This window comes from Mastacembelus armatus, chromosome 6 (genome assembly GCF_900324485.2).
Source record: "Mastacembelus armatus chromosome 6, fMasArm1.2, whole genome shotgun sequence".
Taxonomy (NCBI): Eukaryota; Metazoa; Chordata; class Actinopteri; order Synbranchiformes; family Mastacembelidae; genus Mastacembelus; species Mastacembelus armatus.
In genome coordinates, this window is record NC_046638.1 from 24640024 (window position 1) to 24655006 (window position 14983).

Sequence of the window (14983 nt, forward strand, 5' to 3'; positions counted from 1 at the left end):
CACAGAAACAGCCATACATACTGTTACATCCACGCAGATAGCGCCTCTGACGGCAATGTGTTAAAGTGTAAGAGAGGAAGAGAGAAAAGGAAATAAAGAAGTAAAGAGATTAAAAGCAAGATATAATTAACTGGCATACATGCATTTATGCATGAAACTGTGCGTATATGTTAGTGTATGTCTAGCACTGACCACCTGCAGACCTGCTCCTCTAAAGAGAGGTCAGGCCTCTGGTGTCCCACAGCAACAGGAGCCGCGCTCTGAGGACCTGTTTACACAGGTGGCTATAACATGTCCAGGGGATACTGTCTCCATGGCACATGCATATACAGAGACATCAGTCACAATTTAAAGGCAGGTACCAGTGTTTGTTTTCTTGGTTTACAGCAGTGATTACACCATATATTATACCTGAGTGAGTTGGCTAGAAAATGTCACAAGACATACAAATGTTTATCCTGTTTCTGCAGCTTTGGTCACAGAGCTTATATTGCATTGTATGAGACGGGGTCACTGCTAGCCACAGACGATCATAGTGGGAGATGTTAGTACCAGAGGAGACGTAAGTCTACTTTGACTGAGAAGATGGGAATGTTATGGTGGGCTTAGCTGTGCTGCTATATTGGGGTATAGTATATTATTGTAAAAAAAAAAAAAAAAACTCTGTCCACACCTTTACACACACAAATCCACATAAGAGACATATGTCTCTCCATAAGTCTGTATATTATTGTTACACCCCACTATTTCCTAACATCTCTGCTGAGTGCTGCTAATTCTCAGGTGAGGCTCTAAGTAGGTGAATGTCTTGGATGAGTGTCCTTGGCAAAAAGCATAGTAAATACAAGTTCTCTTTGGTAAAATTAATGACAGAAACCCCAACGTGTCATCTCCTTTGGTTACAGAAATGCTTTTAAAGAAGCTATGTGGCCACCAGTTTGGCTCTCTTCACTTCCTGTGATTCAGCTCTCAGAACATATTTCTTTGTTATAGGGTTAGTAATGGGAAACCCAGCCCAGGCCTGCATTCTCCATCCACAGATGGTGAAGAATAGGATTGGGTTATGCCTCTATCTGGGGAAGTGACCATTTGCCCTCATGTGTATTCTCATCTGTCTTCATGGAATCTACAGGTGTGTGAGTGTATACACGCACATGCATGTGTATTATGTACCTGTGCTTACGGGCTTGCAGGTGATTTTTGTTTTTTGGTGCATGCGTGTGTGTGTGTGTGTTTGCATATGTGCAGGAGTTGAAAAAGCAGAAAGAGGAATCACCCGTTTATCCTTCTGTGCCTTATCATTCATCATGCTGGGCTGTTATTTATCTAGAAAAGCTTAAGATTGAAAAACCAAGCCACTTTGTCTTAAACATGCTTAGCTATAATCATTGTTAGCAGACAAAATAGAGCTAGATATAATAATAATGGTGACAAGAATAGACTAAACATCTGCCTTCAATGTCTACTTATGGCATCTTTTTTTCTAACTCACTGGTTTGTGATTTATGCCCACACAAAACTGTCAGACACATTTCATTCTGCACCAGAACCAGAAAACACAGTCACGGTGGGGAACCACAGTGTTGAACATTGCATTTATTCAGACAACATTTTGGAGTTTGCTTGAGGAAAATGTCTCCTCATTAAATTAACCTATCTGGAAAAACAACTATTCTCAGTGTGACTGTGGGTATCCACTACCCCTTGGTGTGTGAGCCCATGACATACACATGTTTATGCATACGCCTCTGGGCTTATGAAAGATGAATAATGACACATAAATTCAATCGGGGTGTTGATATCCTGGTGCAGGGCAGGACCACCATGTGCTGCAAATGCTGCGGTGCTTTCTATCTGCCTCCAGTTTCAGACACGGTGCTTTGAAGTGGCTCAGAAGCGGCACGAGTTCCCCAGAATCAAATATGGAACGATTGTCCGTAATCAATAAGGACCAGCTCTTGTGTTGAAATTCAGACATTAATTGCTCAACTAATCAGATAAATAAATGTCAAACCATACTAAAAAGAAATCCTTGTTTGATGTAGAAAGACATGAGCTAAGGACAAAATGGACTTAATTTAAACCAAATGCTTGAAAAAGTAGCATAAATCCACATGTGTGAAATAAGAGCATGAGTCAGAGTGCTGGGTGTTTCTGCAGTCTATCTTTCTTGGAAAATGATGTGTGTCTTGTTTCCTGCATTTTGTCCTTCTACAAATGTCAGAGACTTTTCAAACCAACACCTTATCCTTGTCTGAATTCAGGTTTTGCTTATCAAGAGGTGTGAGACAACCTTTCATTGCCTGCAGGTTTCGCTGCGCTTGAGTTGTACCCTTTGCTCACACACTGACACGAAGTTTGTGTTCCTCGTTGTCAAACAGGAGTAAGAAAGGGAGTGGAAGGTGAGAATTGGGCAGTAGCTATCAGGGCTAATGCTCTTTCCAGATGTGTTCTTTCTTCTGGCAGATGCATTTCTTAATGCTGTATTTCGGTGACTGCTGTACATGATGCTATCAGTGACCTGTGTCAAAACTGCATTAATCTGCAGATGTCATCAAGTTTCTCAGTAAGATTGATTAATAACTTCTGGCAGTGATTTTTACATCAGAATGAACCATTTTTTAGATATTTGTAGTGTAGACATGTAGACATGCAGTTGTACCCCTTTCACCCAAAGAAAGCTAGGATAGGCTCCAGCAGATCCCTGACCCTGGTTAGGAATAAGCAGGTATAGATAATGAATGGGTCATATACTTTTTAATAATAATCCATTTATATTCTATTTCTGATAAATGAGTATTTGTCATTTGTTAGATGGTGCTTTGTTCACAAAAACCAAATTAACCAATATTTTATTAAGTTTATTTTACACTGCAGCATAAATCCTAAACCCAAATTTGCCCTCAAATTTGAATTTGACTGTAAAATTTCAGGACCAAACATTTCTCCTGTATCACACTGCAGTTTTGCTTCAAGTCTTCTTTGAAGTTATGTTATTATTTCTTTTGCATTGACCATACATTAAATTTGGTAATGATTTCATGACATTTACAGTGTCTGTGTTAAATTAATTGTAAATTGAGTTACATTTAATTAATTTAATTGAGTTACACTATTAATTATAGTTAATTGTAATTAAATTTAGTTGAACTAATCACATTAGGCTGTGTTAAATTGATGAAATTTATTCATTTTATAAAAACAGATTGACTTGATTTAAACTAGTTAAATTCCAATCTTGGAAATATTACATCACAAGGTAAAAGTTAGATACCAAAACCTTGGAGTAGACAAAAAACAATCTTACAAAAAACAGATAAAAAAATTCAAATGTCACTTTAAAAAGTATATTCAGTAGGATGTAACAAATAATATATCATGTATTTATCTGTGTTTACTTTATTTTGGTGAAACTCTGTGGAAGGCTTCTGCTGTCATATGTGAAAACACAATTGATGTGTGAGCTGAGGGCAATGTAGACAGCTGGATTAATAAAAATAGGAACATGGTGGTTATGTGAGACACATCTCAAAAATATGACAAACACTTTCGGTGTGCACGCTGCTCAGGGGTATGAGTATTTACATGGACTTCAGTATGTGCCATAATCCAATTAAAATGTCTCTCCACAATCAATTCTTACCAATAACAGTAAGCTCAGTTACAGTTTCAGTCTGCCACCAATACCACTCAGGATGATGTCTGCATAGTCTGAATGTTTCATGCCTTCATAACCTCCACCGGCTTTGTTTGTCATTTGATGTGTCCATAATTACTGGACTTACTAGGCCACTAAAATCATGGCAAGATCCACTCGGACTCTGTGAAGACACCTGGGTGTAAACACTGGGGTTTTCAAACACTTCATGTCAACTGAGGATCACTTTTCCTAAAACAAAACAAGCTTGTTTTGAGTCATAGACCATAATCTGTGGCATCAGTGAATACTCATCAGCACAGTCTTGCACAACTAGCTTAGAAAATGTCAACCACTAATTGGATAAGCACAAAACAGATGTATTTTCCCGTATTACCCACAGGAAAAGTTAGTTAAAGGTTGAATTTTGACAGGAAAACACATGAACTAACATCAGCAATTTTTAAAAAAACACCTTCACTGCTAAATTCTTTTACATCATGTTTCAATAAATCAAAACACTGTGAGAATAATATGTGTGTGATCGTGAATGACCAAGACCATGGAAAAACTTGTGTTTATGTCTGTAATGTGCCACCTACATTTTAACAACCTGTGTGACGGGACGTGTTTGTGTTTTACTAAACTTTGGGCTATATTCATCTCCTGTTAGTTTTGTTGAGGTTTTATTGTTGTCATGAACTTTGTTTGCTTGAAGACAGACAAAACAAACAAAATAATTCAAATATGAATGTGCATGTGTTATTTGATACCAAGCAGTGCAAGGGCTGATCTGAGGTAAAAAAGATTTATTTTGATGGTGGACTGCAATCTTTATGATTTATAATCCTACATTAGGATGTTAGGAAGGGTTACACAAGTGTGCATATTTCCAAATGCTTTGTGGTAAATTAAAAATGCGGTTACCTATGTAGAAAGATTTGCAAATAGTTGTACTGCCATAGGGGCAGCACAGTGCAGTGTTGCCTCACAACTAGAAGGTTCATGTTTTGAAACCCAGCAGGGGCCTTTCTGTGTGGAGTTTGCATGTTCTCCCTGTGCTTGCGTGGGTTTTCTCCAGGTATTCTGGTTTCCTCCCACAGTCCAAAAACATGTATGTCAGGTTGATTGGTGACTCTAAATTGACCAAAGAGTGAGTGTGAGTGTGTGAGGTTGTTTGTCTCTATATGGCCCTGTGATGGACTGGTGACCTGTCCAGGGTGTACCCCTGCCTTTTGCCCAAAGTGAGCTGGGATAGGCTCCAGCAGATCCCTGTGACCCTGGTTAGGAATAAGCAGGTATAGATAATGGATGAATGCAACCACAGGGGGAATGCAACCACAGGGAGGCACAATCCAGTGTCTTCATGTGTTGGTACCAAGTCCGGGTAAATGCAGAGGGTTGTGTCAGGAAGGGCATCCGACGTAAAATCTAAGCCAAATCAAAAAACATGACTTCCATACGGGCTTGGTCGGGTTAACAATGACCACCACTGGTGCTGTTGACCTATAGGGTGCCAGTGGAAATTGGACTACTGTTGGTCGAAGAAGGAGAAGAGGAAGGCATGTTTGTAGGCAAAGAGAGAAGAGGAAGAGCAGGAGTGTAGGACTTAGAGTAGGGACTTTGAATGTAGGGACTTTGTCAAGTTGGCTGATATGATGGAGAGAAGAAAGGTGGATATCTTGTGTGTTCAGGAGACCAGGTGGAAAGGTAGCAAGGCCTATAGATTAGGAGCAGGGTTCAAGCTGTTTTATCATGGTGTGAATGGAAAGAGGAATGGAGTAGGAATTATCCTGAAGGAGAATTTTGCTAGGAATGTTCTGGAGGTGAAGCGAGTGTCAGATAGGGTGATGAGTCTGAAGCTAGAAGTTGAAGGTATGATGTTGAATGTTGTCAGTGGTTATGCCCCACAGGTAGGATGTGACTTAGAAGAGAAGGAGAAATTCTGGAGGGAGATGGATGAGGTGATCCAGGGTATCCCTAGTGGTGAGAGAGTGGTGATTGGGGCAGACTTCACCTGACATGTTGGTGAGGGAAACAGAGGTGACACGGAAGTGATGAGTAAGTTTGATATGCAGGACAGGAATGCAGAAGGACAGATGGTGGTAAACTTCCCAAAAAGGATAGAAATGGCTGTAGTGAACACATTTTTCCAGAAAAGAGAGGAGCATAGGGTGACATATAAGAGTGGAGACAGGAGCACAGAAGTTGATTACATCTTGTGCAGATGTTCCAACCTGAAAGAGATCACTGACTGCAAAGTAGTGGCTGGGGAGAGTGTAGCCAGACAGCATAGGATGGTGGTGTAGGATGACTCTGGTGGTTAGGAAGATGAAGAGGACAAGGGCAGAGAAGAGGACCAAGTGGTGGAAGTTGAAAAAGGAAGAATGTTGTGTGACTTTCAGGGAGGAGCTGAAACAGGCTCTGGGAGATCAGGATGTTCTTCCAGATGACTGGACAGCTACAGCTAAAGTGATCAGGGAGACAGGTAGGAGGGTACTTGGTGTGTCATCTGGAAAGAGGAAAGCAGATAAGGAGACTTGGTGGTGGAATGAGGAAGTTCAGGAGTGTGTTAAGAGGAAAAGGTTAGCTAAGAAGAAGTGGGACACTGAGAAGATAGAAGAGAACAGGGAGATGCAGTGTAAGGTGAAGGTAGAGGTGGCAAAGGCCAAACAAAGGGCGTATGAGGATTTGTATGATACGTTGGACACTAAGGAGGGAAAGGTGGATTTGTACAGGTTGGTGAGGCAGAGAGATAGAGATGGGAAGGATGTGCAGCAGGTTAGGGTGATTAAGGACAGGGATGGAAATGTGTTGACAGGTGCCACAAGTGTGATGGAAAGATGGAAGGAATACTTTGAAGAGTTGATGAATAAGGAAAATGTCAGAAGGCTGAGGTCAGAAGTGAGCATTTGTGAGCAGCAGTATGGTTTCATGCCAAGAAAGAGCACCACAGATACAATATTTGCATTGAGAATGCTGATGGAGAAGTACAGAGAAGGCCAGAAGGAGCTGCATTGTGTCTTTGTACATTTGGAAAATGCGTATGACAGGTGCTGAGAGAGGAGCTGTGGTTTTGTAAGAGGAAGTCTGGAGTGGCAGAGAAGTATGTTCGAGTGGTGCAGGACATGTATGAGAGTGGTGGTGAGGTGTGCTGTAGGGGTGACAGAGGAGTTGAAGGTGGAGGTGGGACTGCACCAAGGATCGGCTTTGAGCCCCTTCTTGTTTGCTGTGGTGATGGACAGGCTGACAGATGAGGTTAGACAGGAATCTCCATGGACCATGATGTTTGCAGATGACATTGTCATCTGTAGTGACAGCAGAGAGCACGTGGAGGAAAATATAGACAGGTGGAGGTTTGCTCTGGAAAAGGGAGGAATGAAGGTTATCCACAGTAAAACAGAGTACATGTGTGTAAATGAGAGGGACGCAAGTAGAATGGTGAGGTTACAGGGAGTAGAGGTGAAGAAGGTGGAGGATTTTAAGTACCTAGGCTCAACAGTCCAGAGCAACGGAGAGTGTGCAAAAGAAGTGAAGAGACATGTGCAAGCAGGTTGGAATGGGTGGAGGAAAGTGTCAGGGTGTGATGTGTGACAAAAGAGTGTCAGCAAGAATGAAAGGAAAGGTGGATAGGCAGAGCTGGAGGTAGCAGAGCTGAAGATGTTGAGGTTCTCTCTGGGAGTGATGAGGATGGATAGGATCAGGAATGATTACATCAGAGGGATAGCTCATGTTAGATGTTTTGGAGAAAAAGCCAGGGAAGCCAGATTGAGATGGTTTGGACATGTTCAGAGGAGGGACAGTGGTAAAAGGCTGCTGAGGTTGGAGCAGCCAGGAAGGAGGCCTAGAGGAAGACCAAAGAGGAGGTTCTTGGATGTAGTGAAGGAGGACATGAGGATAGTTGGTGTGGGTGAGGAGGATACAGAGGTTTAAATGGAGGAAGATGATTCGCTGTGGCGACCCCTGAAGGGAACAGCCAAAAGGAAAAGAAGAAGGTATAGATAATGGATGAATGGATGTATTGCCATACAAAGCACAGAATCGGGTCTTTCAAATAAATTTTAGTTGAGCTCGATCACCTCCAAATGAGGAGTCACTAATTTTTATTCATTTATTTATCCTTAATAATTTTTTATTATGCTAATATTCAATAAGCAGGGCAAAAGTATACAGAGAACCAAACCTGGACGTTTCAAGAACTGCAGCAAACTCTTGCTTTTCAGCATCACACGTGTAGAAGGAAGCCGTCGGGCAACAATCAGATACAAGAGGCTCCCTCGACATGTTCTCTGGATAAACTGACCTCTGGCCTTTGCTGCACAGGCCTTTGACCCATCTCGGGATCCTCTAAGGTCAAGCCTGAGGCCTCGCTGTCATGATTGCTCGTGAGTCGTGGTGTTGGGTCAGAGCTTTCCTCCACATAGAACACCCAGAGTCAAAACAAAACAGTTTTATTTATGCCAATAAAGATTATGTCTCTGGTTGATCGAAGTGTAGAAGACAGGGTGAAGTCCACAAGGTCGTGCTGAAGTTGGTCTCTATGAGGGTCGGGTTCGGTATCTGTATGGCGACCTTCATGGGAAGCAGGACAGTCCTGTTAACGCCCGCAGAGCAACGCCAGACGGAAAACCTCCTCCGATGTCCCTGATAGCGGCGCTGTCCGTACTGGGAGTAGGAATAGAAGAAACAAAAAGGAAGTAATTAGTCAATCTTTAGCGGGCTGCGGGTGATGCACCTGATCCTCCTTAGCTAGCGGCGGATTGGCGTCCTCGCGGCTCTTCCTGGTGCAGAGATTCGATTCGGTAGTTCTCCTAGTCTCTCCTTTGCTCCTTTTCTCCCTTCTGGTGAAATCCTCTTCTTCTGCTGAGGTGAAAAGATGCGGGGTGATGGCCGTGGTCTCCTGTTGAAAGCGACAGACAACCTGGCAGCTTGTTGCTGCCCAGGGTCCGCTATTTAACCCGTGAAAACTCTCAGGTGTAAAGCATTACCGTAATGAGTCAATTTTCATGAATGCAGTTCATCAACATCCTGTTTATCCCTCCAGAATAAAATTCTGGAGTTCTATTCTGGAACTTCACACTCGCTCACTCATCCGTTGTCTGATCCTATCTCATCAGCTCCTTTCAACTCTTTTGTGCCTTTATTTTCATTATTGTCTCTCATTACTTTAGTCTGATATCTTGTAGACTTTCATTTAAAAGTTAAAAGATAATTAGCCATCATCTAGTCTGAGCCTAATCTTTTGTAGTTTTACTCATACAATAATACTAATACATTCACTATCTACAGTGTCTGACCATGATGTCATGGATAAGCACTAACATTAATATTTAGATTCACTGAGACTCAGATGTGCTAATACAGGACTGCCTAGACGATTGCATGACACTGTATATAGATCACTGCCACAGAAAAAAACAATTCAGTGAGATTACAAACAGACTTTGGATGTTAGGACCACCATGGTGAAGTTTTAATTGGTGTTTGCCAGCGCACTCAATGAGTCAGGTGTGAAAAGTGAAGGAAGAAAAACATTTGATCTGATCTGAACTGTTCCAAAACAACTGAAACCATCCGATGTCTGGAGGGAAAAATGTGATAGACCACCTGACAAAAAAATCGCACAGGAGTGTTATTGCTATCGCTAGTTTGTGCATGTACGTACGCAGGTTTTGTAAGTGCTTCTTAGTTTTCCAGTTTCATTCGGTTCTGCTTTCTGTATTTTTTCCTTTTGCCCAGGTGATCCCAGGAGGAATAAATCCTTTGTGTTCTGCATTTGGGTCTTACCTCTCCTTTTTCTCTCCAGCACCACACCAACACATAACAGAATGCTTCCGCCACAGATGGACCCAGCAGAACCGCCGAGGAAGCTTTCCAGGAGGGGCAGTGTTCACAGTGTGTGTGTGTTCACTACTGTGTGTGTGCACTTCGGGTGGGTTAAATGCAGAGGGAAATTTTGAGTATGGGTCACCATACTTGACAAGAGTAGTCACTTTCACTTCAATTTCACTTTAAGGGAGAGTGTTGCTTTACCTGAGGTTCTCCCCGGACTACACTATAGCGCTCACTGCGTGTGGCAAGCAGCAGCGGTACATGCTGCACCTGTCGGTAGGCTGTCCACATCCTCGGCTCTCCCCGTTTCCCCGGACCGGGATGCCACTTGCCTCTTTCCGAGCTCTGACTCTTCCTTGATCTGGGACGCCAGTTGCCTCGGTTTCTTCCCCCTCAGTCTGACGCCTCTCTACCTCAGCCTGGGTCTCCTTCCTCCCAGCCTGACTACTCTTTCCCTCAGCCTGAACTTCCATTTCCTCAGCTTGAGGCTTCTTTCTCAGTCTGAATCTACTCTCTTTCAGTCCTTTGTGTTCTGCATTTGGGTCCTACCTCTCCTTCTCTCCAGCACCACACCAACACATAACACAGTCTTAGCTGCCATAATGTATGTATGCTGCAATCATGTTTGTTTTATAGCATAAAAAATATTTTTCATATAATTTGAATTTTTTTTTTTAAAATTACATTTTGTAATACATACATATATAGTTTTTTTCTTTTTTTGTGTCTTGAGATGAGTCTCTTTTGATTTGGCACTATACAAATAAATTGGCTATATATATATATATATATATATATATATATATATATATATATATATATATATATGATATTTATGATTTATTGGTGTAGTACTAAAAAAAAAAAAAGTGGTCTACAACATGAATAGCATACACGTAAGTTACACTATAATTACCCTATGCATTCGTGTTGTCATAAAAATACACATCGTAAAGGAGCTGAAGTCTTATATCGCTCATAACTCCAGTCTAAACCTCTTAAGCCATGCTGTCATTCATAGCAGAGGCACTAGAGGTTCCGGCCAACTCTACAGTTCACCACCAGCAGCACAGCTGCCACAGCTAAATACTGTCTTACTCCAGGTGAAGGGATGTGCCCCTGCATGCCAACGCAGCACTAACACACTACCAAAGCATATCTACAATGTTGTAATTTCCCCCCAGCCTTCAAAATTGGGTTTTCCTGACAATATACCCCCCACTCACAACCTTTCACCAGAGACCATGCCATGCATTTAGAGGCCTTTAATGAGTGACAGCTGGAGGGAAAAGAGTGCATCATTATCTCACGGCAATAGTTCTGTGACAGCACATACTCTTCTGTAAGGTGGCAGGATCAAGCTGTGGCACGAGTGTTATTTCTTGCTTGGTTAATAGACTGGATGCTGTCATGGGTCATTCTTTAGAGGAGTTTAGATGACTGGGTTATGTTGGGCTCCACTGTGGCTCTTAGGGTGATGCAGTTCTCTACCATCTCCAAGCTGGGTGGTTTGTCCTCTCAAAATATATAAAGTGCAGGGAAACTGTTTCTGTGGTTAGCATTATAATCAAAATAAATACACTCATAATATACTAAATATGTTTTTTGAAATGGCTGATAAGCCAATGTGTTGTCTCTCTAGGTGATCCAGAACAGACCAGTGATCTGTGCATGTGTGCCTTGAGCAGAACCCCGCTGGGGTTGGTGTAAGATAAATGACTATCTGTCATTTTATCTCTGCTCATATGTCAGTTTTTCCATCGAAGTGTAGTGTGGTGGTCTGGTCCTTTGGTTCAGTGTAGTGGTCCTTTGGTTCAGTGTAGTGGTCTGGTCCTGTTCATTCATCCATGGCCTGCCTGGAAGTCAACCGGGGTACGGGGGGGGCTGCTAATTTCCAGCAGGCTGACTGGGATGTTGAAACTGAACTGTGATTGAGGCCATCAGCCACTGGAGGGCACTAACTCTCTGCATTACAGAAATGGCTGCATTTCCAAAGAGCAATCCTGTCAAAGAGCTTTGTGCTGAAAAGGTCTGAAACCTTTACTTCATTTCATTGAGACTTTGTAATGACTTTAAAAAGTGTGTATTGTATGATGTAATTTTGTATGCATGAGTGTACCTATAAAAGTCTGACACTGTACTTACTGTAGTTTTATACACTGACATGTTAATAATAAAATTTATCAATGTGACATCGAGCTCAGGAGCAGGATCCCAAAACAAGGCGACAACTGGTGTTTTTTCATGTCTGTCTGGAGTAAGGCAGGGTTAGGGTAAGGAACAGACAGGCTTCTCTTTTTCCTTCTCAGCCACACACACATGCCCAGAAATAAAGTAAGCCCTCTCATACATATATAGGTGTTTATTTTCATAACAACTTTGGCTCATAACAAATGTCAGGAAGGGCACCTGCAACTTAATACTGTCCATATTCTTCTCTTCATACTAATATATCGACACAGTCTCATGTCTTGTTACGATGGTCTCAGTGAACATGAAAATAACATAATTATATAATTATATATAAATAATATTTTTATCAAAATTGCGCAATCACCCAGCCAAGTTACTCTCATATTGTGGGACGGGGTGGCTGGAGGCTGAAGTGGAACAGCTGCGGCACCTGTGTCGTGCTGACTATGCCAACAGGTTTGGACTGACATGTATGGACTACATTCAAAATGATGAATTGTTTCGGCATTGTTACAGCTGACACCTTGTGATACAACTTTTATTAACATACAGCACAAGCATAAACCCATATGCTTGTATAATATTCCATTATACTTGAGACTTATGTCCTATGTCCCCTCCCTTCCCCCCATTGTCAAAAGACCAGATCAGGTGCTGTTGCCTGACAGTATTAAAAAAAGTAGTAGTAGTAAAAAATTATCCTTTTCAGTCTTATAATTTGCTCTCCAGTGTAGAATATTAAGAAGTACACAGCAGTTAGAAGGAATGCATTTCAATAAGCTATGGGTGTGTTGTGTAGGTGAAATATGATGAGCTGTGATGCCACCAAGCAACAGATGAACTCCACCATAAAGCCGTTCAGACATCCAACAGTCCCTTTGCAAGTATCCAGACCTGCCCACGTCTCTCCAGCTCAGCTGCTCTGTCCAGTCTGAGAGTGGTTCTGGAAGATGGCCAGCAGCCTGAGTACAAAGCCCTCTTCATGGAGATGTTCACCTGCATTCCCAAAACCAAAGAGGACCTCAGTAAGAAAAGGCAGCCAGTTGGGCAGTGATTCACAGGGTTCTACCAAAGGATTACATTATTCTTCATCTTGGGACTTTTGTTCATTTGTGTTTGTGAAAGATGTTGAGGAGACACTTTGAGGTTGCTTTGCTATAAAATTATCCATGGGCTGCAGATGAAACAGGCACACTCTGTCCCTGTGTGTCTACTGCAGTCGTCTTATCTGCTGTCGTGTTCATGCACCTATGTTTCTGTCAGTCAGCACCTTTTATTATGTCCTTATCCAAAAGTTAGTGTGTATATAGCCTATTATAAACAGCTAAATCATTGCATTCGAAGGTTTACCAACATCATCTCGGGCCAGATCAGGCCCGCAAACGGGTTTAATCCGGCCCGCGAGATGATTTGAAGTTTAAATTAGCTGCAATGAAATGAAAGAAGAAATGAAAGAAATGACAGAAACTGCTGTTCTAAATGTGTCCACTGGGTGTCGCAATAGCAATTATGTTAAGCAGGCAAACTGTTTATACCGGGGCTGAGCAAGTAGGCATATACCTTTTAACTGGCCTGGAGCTAGCTGCCTTGTTGGTCCAGTCCGGCGCACTTGGGAATAGATTTTCCTCCATATGGCCCCTGACCTAAAATGAGTTTGACACCCCTGATCTAAACAGATGGTTTCTATCTGCTCTATCCACTCACCCCAACCGGTCGAAGCAGATGGCCGCCCAAACTGAGCCCGGTTATGCTGGAGGTTTTTTCTTCCGTTAAAGGGAGTTTTTCCTCTCCACTGTCGCCAAGTGCTTGCTCATAAGGGAATTGTTGGGTTTTTAGTTTTTAGTTTTAGTTTTTGTAAAGTGCCTTGAGATGAATTGTATTGTGATTTGGCGCTACACAAATAAAATTGAATTGTTTTGAATTGAAACTGAAAGATTGTGGACATAATTCAGATTTTTGTTACAAACAGTTGCATACAAATGTTTATACTGTGGCCTTGTGTCAGAAACGTGGCTAAAGTAGGAGTGGTTTACAATTTTTTCAATTCAATTCAATTTTATTTGTACAGCGCCAAATCACAATACAAATGGTCTCAAGGCACTTTACAAAGACAAAAAACCCAACAATTCCCTTATGAGCAAGCACTTGGCGACACTGGAGAGGAAAAACTCCCTTTAACGGAAGACAAAACCTCCAGCAGAACCTGGCAATGGGACATTTTTTTCATTTTACATTTCAGTTATGTGTAAGTCCATATCCAAATAATTAAAGGTCTTTATCAGGGGATTTTTTTTTTTTCTAAAAAATTGCATTTTGGAAACACTTTCTGATGCATTGGAAATACTGTACATCATACACTTGTAATTGGTAGAAAAGTCCTCAATTTTTTTCATTCTTCAATAAAACAACTTCTGGCAGGATCATTTGATAAACCAGTATTCAATTTTGAAACAATTTCATTTAAAATATACATACATGCATACACATACAACCAAATTAAGAATAACAAATATAAGAGTAAAGCAACAGCAAATAAATATTCAAAATAAAAAATCAATTTAAATTTACATTATATAGTCAAATTATATTTCGGAAATAATGTTAAACATGTCTCAACTAAGAATCTTATCCAATATAGAGGTCAGAGAAGTCAACCATTATTTTTATTACCTTTTTAATTTTTTTTTGCCCAACATTAATGTAATACTATATAGAACCAGTTGTATTTTGGACAGAAGATTAATGCTGGTAGTTTGGATCAGGTGACTCAGTGCTAATACAATGCATTATTAACCTTTCAATCCAACATAGGTTATGTAGATGCTTTTCATGAGAAATGTGGTCCTGAATACATACATACATAACATGTCTGGTCCTCTGCAGGGGCCAAAAGTCAGATATGGTACCCATGGGACAGCAGAAGTCAGGTCAAAAATTTGTGGTGAGTGTTTCCATTTTTTAAGTCATTTTTATCGTGGAAAAAATTAAACCAGAATTTAGCAGTTAAAATCACACTTCTAAGCCATTCAGAAAGGGTCGAGCCCACGAGGACTGTCCCAGTCATGGGGCCCCATCATGTATTAAAAACAGGTATATATGTGTGTGCGTTTTCCCAGCTGACTCTATCAACATTAGAACTTATAAATAATGTCTCCTTTGAGGCATCTGAGGCTGTTTGGACTTCAGCTCAGGAGCTCCCACAGCAGCAGCTCAACTGACTACACAGGACAAGGTCAAAGCACCCGTGAGACACATGCTGATTGACCTTTGACCTCAGATCAAAAATGACCAAATGTGAAAACAGAAGCTCTTTTGTGATAA